Raw genomic sequence first — 7,518 nt, 5'->3', positions numbered from 1 at the left:
AGGGCTGCATTAAGTCCTCACAGTGATAAAGGGACAGTAAAGACGCTGGGTGTTTCCATTTCTATGGCCATGTCACAATTACTCTCAAACTTAGTGGCATAAAACAACGGTTTATTTTGCTCAAAACTTTGCAATTTGGGAAGGACTTAGGGTAGGGGTGGGAGTAGTTCTGCTTGGCTCTTCTTGGCTCAGCTGGCGTGGCTCAAAAGCATAGAGGCTACAAGAGTGGGGAGTCCAGAGGCATCTCCCACTGTGGTCTCTCCAAGGTTCTTTCCAGCATGCAGGATGGGTGGACCTCAGGGTGAATGGACCTTTGACCTAGTAGTTTTGAGTGTCAATTGCACATGAGAAGAGGGGACCAGAGAGAAGACATTCTGCCTTTTATGACCTGGCCCCAGATGTCACACAGCATCTCTCTGCCACAACTATTTGTCAGGCATTTACAAGAATCTGCCAGGGTTCAAGGGCAGGTGGGGGGCAGGGTAGACTTGATGTCTTCAAGTGGAAATGGCAAGCTTCTAGAAGCCCACAAGTGCCTGGAGATCTGTCTATTACCATGACTCTTTTGGAAAAGAAAGTCTGTCTCACTAGGCACCTGCCCGACCCAGTATCCTGAAGTTTTACATACATTTTCTCACCTTCCTCTCCCCTCTACCCAAATCCTGCCCATTTTATATATCAGGAAATTGAGGCTTGAAGATGTTAAGAGGTCTGCCCGAAATCATACACCAAGAAGGGACGGAGCTGGATTCTGCTTGCGAATCTAATGGCCCCAAGGCCCCGTGTGCGCTCCCTGCTTCAGCTTCAGCCACGGGAAGGAGAGCATGAAGATAGACTTCAGAGTCATTGTTCTGCTCCAGAACGCTTCCACCAGGAAGAAGGGCAGGTGATTGATGAGCTGAATAGGACCAGTCGGATTCGGACTGTGTCTGCGTCATGGGTGCCAGGTGACAGGCGCGTCCCATGTCGTCAGGGCAGCCACCAAGGAGGCGGAGCTGACCAGTGTCACTTTTCAAGGGCCGGGCACTGTGCATTAAGTAATTTAATATTCCCAGGTATTATTATTGTTGCTGTTATTGGGTGTCAAATCATTCATTAACGTTGTGCAGAGAGGACATCACCCCCAAGGGACTTCCCACCTCCTTGGTATGAATCCCTTTGCCATCCAGCAACACGATGACGTGAGTAAATAAAGTGATAGCCTCCCCTCTCAATGGCACCATCGGCCATGGAGTGGTCAGGAAGGCCCGTCTCTGGAGTCAGATCGGTCGAGTGGAAACCAGCCCCACTGTTTACTAGCTGTGAGCCTGGGCCCGTCACTCAGCCTCCCAGTACCCCAGCATCCTCACCTGTAACATGTGAATACAGTCTCTTTCTCATAAGGTTCCCATCAGAAGTATAAGACACCCCGGGTAGTAGCCGGTGCAGACCTTGGCCAGGAGAAAGCACGTGAGAGATGCCAGCTATTGTTCTTAGTGTGCAGGCCGGTGCCAAGGGCTGCTTGGTGAGTTCTCATGGTCCAGGGTCATGCATTGTTTTCCGCAGGAGTCCAGGAAGCAGCTGGTTTTACTGGCCTTGTTGGGGTGGAGATGGAGTCGATCTGTCCAGCCAGATGCAAGGGATAAGCCAACCAATGAGACAGCGGAGGAGGAGAGCAGTTTGCAGACGTTGTGCAGCTTCATAGACGCTGGAAAGTGCAGAGAGCTGGCCCCAAACACAGAGGTGTGACCGATGCCCTGAGTCAGGGCCCACACAACTGTATCCCCTATGGGCCGGAGACCCTAGATTCAGGCTCCTGCGCTTCGGGTTAGCAAAGGAGCTATGGATGAGCTACAGATGAAGCCACCAATAATTGTCAGCATCTTACCACCTGTGTCCTCCATTCTTGGCCCAACCCACTTTTGCTTTTAAGAAGAAAGAAAGCTCTCTGGTGGTGAAGCCCACAGTCCTCCCCGGCACTCTGCAGCAACCTTTTCAGCTCAAGCCAGGCTGCAGTCCTTCTCTGCTGGCAGAGCTGGGGTCTGGTGGACAGGTGCCCAGTGGTCTGGAAGCAGAGTTGAGAGATCATAGCAGAGAGAAGAGGCTGCGCGCCTCCCAGCTGGGTTCCTGTCCTTCGTTCCTGCTGTCCCAGCCCCGCTGTGCTCCTGTCCTTCTGGTGACTCGGTGAGGTGCCAAATCATCTCTCCTCTTGCCCAAGCTGGTGACTTGTGTCCCTGCAGTCACCCATCACTCAGGGTCCCAAGAAAGGTAGGCACAGGAAGCCTCCTGGGTCAGCCCAGGCAGCTTGCCCCCCACACCCACCTTGAGGGAGAATCCAGAGCGTGGCATCCTTCCAAACACCTCAAAACCAGACCTCGGGGTGTCTTCACTGTGCACCCCCATTGTCAGACCTCTGACAGTTTCAAATATGAGAATGCTTCCCGTCTTTCTATGATATCAACTCTGCAGGCTTCCTTGTCAGCTAAATCTGCCCTTTTCTCCTTTCCTTTTTGAAAAGCAAGAATCAGCATTAAAGACTATAGCTATACCTTACATTTCCACCTTCTTGACAGCAGACACAGGCCCCTGAGTCCCGAGATGAGGAATGATCCCTTCCACCCCACCGTGCATTTCAAGTGGGAGTTTTACAAAACTTCTGTTTACACACAGCTTTCACAAAGCACGTCACTTTCATGTTCTCAAAATCTCCATCCCTCCCATCTCTCACCTCCTTTGAAGTTGGCCAGCGTCTCCCACAAGAGATCTGATTGTGAGCTTTCTGACATTTGTTTGCTTACTTGTTTTTATCTTTCATCTTTCCCACAAGGATTCCAGGCGGCTAGCAGCAAAGTACACACAGAGAATGGTTCATAAAACAAAACTAGGAGACCTTTGATGTTTGTGATTTCAAATTCCCAGTTTCAGCTCTTCTTTAATAATGCTTAAGATCAGTGACGTAGAATTTGGAAATCTCTTGGAAGTCGAGCCACTCAGCCTCAGACCTTTCCTAGGAGGCAGGACAGTCTGCACACTCCAGAATCAATAAAGAGTTGCAGGCTCACTCCATTCCCTCCCCAAGCCCAGCGGCGCCATCTGGGACACAGCCAGCAATGGGCCAGGGTGGCCAGCCTCCCAGGCAACTCACTTGCCTCCTGAGTCATGAGGCACTGTCCAGGACCATGCTGATGCCAAAGGGGATATTTGTGGGAGGGGCAGGTGTGTCCATACAAGTTCAGTGTGTTCTTCTGCCCCTAGTGTGTTGGATAATCAGATGCAGCTTCAAGAATTTCTATAAATCCTGGAGAGGCTGTGGACATTCCCACTATTGGTAGGAATGTAAATTGGTGTAGCCACCATAGAAAACAGTGTGGAGGTTCCCTAAAAAATTAAAAAGAGAGCTACCATATGCCACTACAGCAGCAATGCCACTACTGGGCATAAACCCTGAGAAAACCATTATTCATGTGCCCCCACACTCATCGCAGCACTGTTTACATCAGGACAGGGAAGCAACCCAGATGTCCAGGCAGATGAGTGGATAAAGAAGACGCGGTACATATATGCAATGGAATATTAGTCATAACAAGGAACGAAATTAGTTCATTTGTTATGTGGATGGACCTGTAGTCTGTCATACAGAATGGAGTAAGTCAGAAAAAGAAAAACAAATATCTTATTTATACATTAACGGATGCATGTGGAATCTAGAAAAATGGTACAGATGAACCTACCTCCAGGAAAGAACAGAGACGCATACATAGAGGACAAGTGTAAACACAGAGGAGAGGGGGAAGTTGGGAAAAACTGGGAGATTAGGATAGACACATATACCTGTGTGTGTGCTAAGTCGCCTCAGTCGTGTCCAACTCTTTGCAACCCCATAGACTGCAGCCCACCAAGCTCGTCTTTCCATGGGATTCTCCAGGCAAGAGTACTGGAGTGGATTGCCATGCCCTATTTCAGGGGATCTTCAGACCCAGGGATTGAACCCGTGTCTCTTACATCTCCTGCATTGGCAGGCAGGTTCTTTGCCATTGAGCCACTGGGGAAGCCTGACATATATCCACTAACATGTAAAATAGACAGCTAGAGGGAAACTGATATAAAGCAGGGAGCTCAGTTCAGTGTCTGCGATCACCTACGTGGGTGGGAAGCAGGGAGGTGGGTGAGCTGGCCAAGCGGGAGGAGATATGTATATACATAGAGCTGATTCCCTTCACTGTACAGCAGAAAATAACACAGTATTGTAAAGCACTTAGGCTCCAATAAAAAATAAAACCACACCAAAAAAAAAAAAACCAAACTAAAAATAGAGCTTTCATATGCTGTATTGACAGATGAATGGATCAATAAGATGTGGTATACACACACACACACACAGAGGAATATTTCTCAGCCATGAAAAGAATGGAATGAAATAATACCATTTGTAGCAACATGGATAGACCTAGAGATTATCATACTGAGCGAAGTACTGATAAAATGTCATATGATATCACTTTTATGTGGAATCTAAAAAAATACAAATGAATTTATTTACAAAACAGACACAAACTCAAGGATATAGAAACAAATTTATGATTCCCAAAGGGGAAAGTGGTTGGGGGAGGGAGATAAATTAGGAGTTTGGGATTAACAGATACTTACCACTATATGCAAAATAGATAAATAATAGGGATGTACTGTATAGCACAGGGAATTGTATTCAATATCTTGTAACAACCTATAATGAAAAATCATCTGAAAAAGCATATATGTGTACATGTAAATATAGAGAGAATTGCTTTACTGTATACCTAAAATTAATATAATATTGTAAATCAAGTGTATTTCAATGAAAAAATTAAAAATTAAAGAATTATTAAATGACAAATCTCCATAGTCCTTCCTCCCAAACAGAAGGCTCCCAACCCTCCCATCTGGGTCTGGGGTTTTGCCCCACTTCCCAGGTAATAAGCTAGCCTGTTACTGTTCCAGGGAGGCTGGCAGAAGGCATGGCACCCCTGAGTCAGAGACAAATGATTTTGCTATTCACAGCACAGAAAGCAGCATGAGAATCATGTTGGCATTTCCCATGTCCCCTGGCCACCAGGGATGACTTCACACAGGACCATGCAGCTGGGTCCAGGTGGATGCGGGCCGTGCAGTGGCCTTGCATCAAAGCTGGAGATCACTGAGCTTGAGGCAGCCATGCTTTCAGAGAGCCTGGTAAGCAAGCCTCCTCTTTGTCCAGAGGGAGACATTACCCTGACCCTCAAGGGGGCTTGCAGCAAATACAACCCTGAAAACTGGTCTACATAAAGAACAGTCAGGGCCTTGCATTCTTGGCATACCCAGGAGAGGTCATCCCTCTCAACAACTTTCCTGGATGAATTTGGGGTGGGACTTCCCAGATTCCCAGTCTCCTCCAGGTCAACCAGGATGGCCGAGGGTTTCTTGGCTCTGGGTCCGTGACGTCCACATTCCTAGCCCACAGCCCTCCAAGTCCACAACCTTGACTGCTGATCTGATATGCACGAGCCAAGGTGGTAGCTGAAACTTATGAGGCCCAGACACTGCTGGGCACCATGCCAAGCCCTCTGTGTGCCTTATTTCATTGAATCCTCACACCTTTTGAAAAAGTGTGACCCTTCCCTATCTACCATTGACAGATAAAGAAACGGAGGTTCAGAGAAGGTAAGGGACCTACTATCTGTCAGCCAGCTAGTAGGTGATGGAGGCAGATATTGGCCACAGTCTGGCTGCCTCCACATTCCAAGCTCCTTGGGAGTGTTTCTGTTACTTTCCTGGTCAAAAAGGAATGGGTGGGACTTCCTGGTGGTCCAGTGGTTAAGACTCCACCTTCCAATGCAGGGGATGTGAGTTCAATCTTTAGTCGGGGGCTAAGATCCCACATGCTTCGTGGACAGAAAGCAAAGCATAAAACAGAAGCAATATTGTAATAAATTCAGTAAAGACTTTAAGAATGGTCCATATTAAAAAAAATCTTAAAAAAAGAAGAAATGGGTTTTTCTTTTTCATTCTTTCTTTCTTTTTCATTCTTTCTTTCTTTCCTCCTTCCTTCTTTCTTTCCTTTATTTCTCTTTTTATTTCTTGTCTATTTTCAATTATTATTATTATTAGCAAATTCTTCCTCACTGAAGGGCATCTTGCACTGACCTCCAGCCTCTATATCTACCCAAAGGCCTGGGTGGGATTCAGTAAGTTAACATAGACCCTCATAGAATTAGGGTGAGCAGAGGTACACGAAGGAGCCAGCTGAGCAGGACCAGCCCTGGAGGCTGATCTTCTGGGCTCCTGGAACCACCCATCATGGTTCCACTTCCTCATAAAGCAGTGACTGCAGCCATGCCAGGCATGCTGAAAGATCGAATGGCCCCTTTAGCAAATTAGACAAAGGCATCCCCCCTCAAGACTTTTGATTAACATTTGCACATTTGCTGGAAACCTATGATTGTAAACATGTATATCTAGGGAGGTGCCTAAATGCATCCATTTCCTGCAATTGACTAGTGCCCAACCGATACAGCCGTACTGGTCAGGCCAAGTCACACAGTCCTGGTTCTACACTGGTTCTGCCATTTACCAGCTGAGTGACCTTGGGCAGGTCACTGGGCTCACGAAAGCTTGGTTTCTGATAGAATGGAGTCCGTGTGGCCCCCTTGTCTAACTTGTTCTCAAGTTTAAGTGGGGAAACAAGAAAGAGCTGTTGCCTAAGACCCAGAGGGAGAGTTTTGCTTCTTGGAATAAGATGGAAATACTCAAAATCAGAAGCTGGGGTCTTGTCCCAGGAGGACTTGCAACCGCCCCCCCAGCCTCCCCACCAGCCACAGGGGGATATGGGAATCCTTTTAAGGCCTCGTGTGTTTTCTTTCCACACTGGGAGACGAGCTGGGTTAGTCATTGAGGTTTGCCATCAGTTTCCTCTGCTCCTACTTTCTCAGTGACCAGTTCCTCCCCTAAACTCTACCCCACTCATTGCTTTCCTATTCTTTCTCCTATTCAATCTACTTTCAGAGAATGATTGGTAAGCCTCAATGATTCTCAATGGACATGAGTTTGAGCAAACTCTGGGAGATGGTGAAGAACAGGGAAGCCTGGTGTGCTGAAGTTCATGGGGTCAGAAAGAGTAAGACATGACTTAGTGACTGAACAACAACAATGATTCTTTGGAAAAGTGAAATGAAGTCACTCAGTCGTGTCTGACTCTTTGTGATCCCATGGACTGTAGCCTACCAGGCTCCTCCTTCCATGGGATTTTCCAGGCAAGAGTACTGGAGTGGGTTGCCATTTCCTTCTCCAGGGGAATCTTCCTAATCCAGGGGTCGAACCCAGGTCTCCCGCATTGCAGGTAGACGCTTTACCCTCTAAGCCACCAGGGAAGTTGCTTCTAAATAACTTTAGGCCAAAAAGAAAAAAAAAACCTGAATCTAATCAATGCGTTTGGATCTCAGGAAAAGATATTTGGGAGCCAGTTCCTACATATGACATGGAAATATCACCAAGAAGTTGACCATCTGTTCTACTTTTGAAAAGTCT

Source organism: Dama dama, chromosome 1 (genome assembly GCF_033118175.1).
Source record: "Dama dama isolate Ldn47 chromosome 1, ASM3311817v1, whole genome shotgun sequence".
Taxonomy (NCBI): Eukaryota; Metazoa; Chordata; class Mammalia; order Artiodactyla; family Cervidae; genus Dama; species Dama dama.
This window is presented reverse-complemented; position numbering follows the sequence as displayed.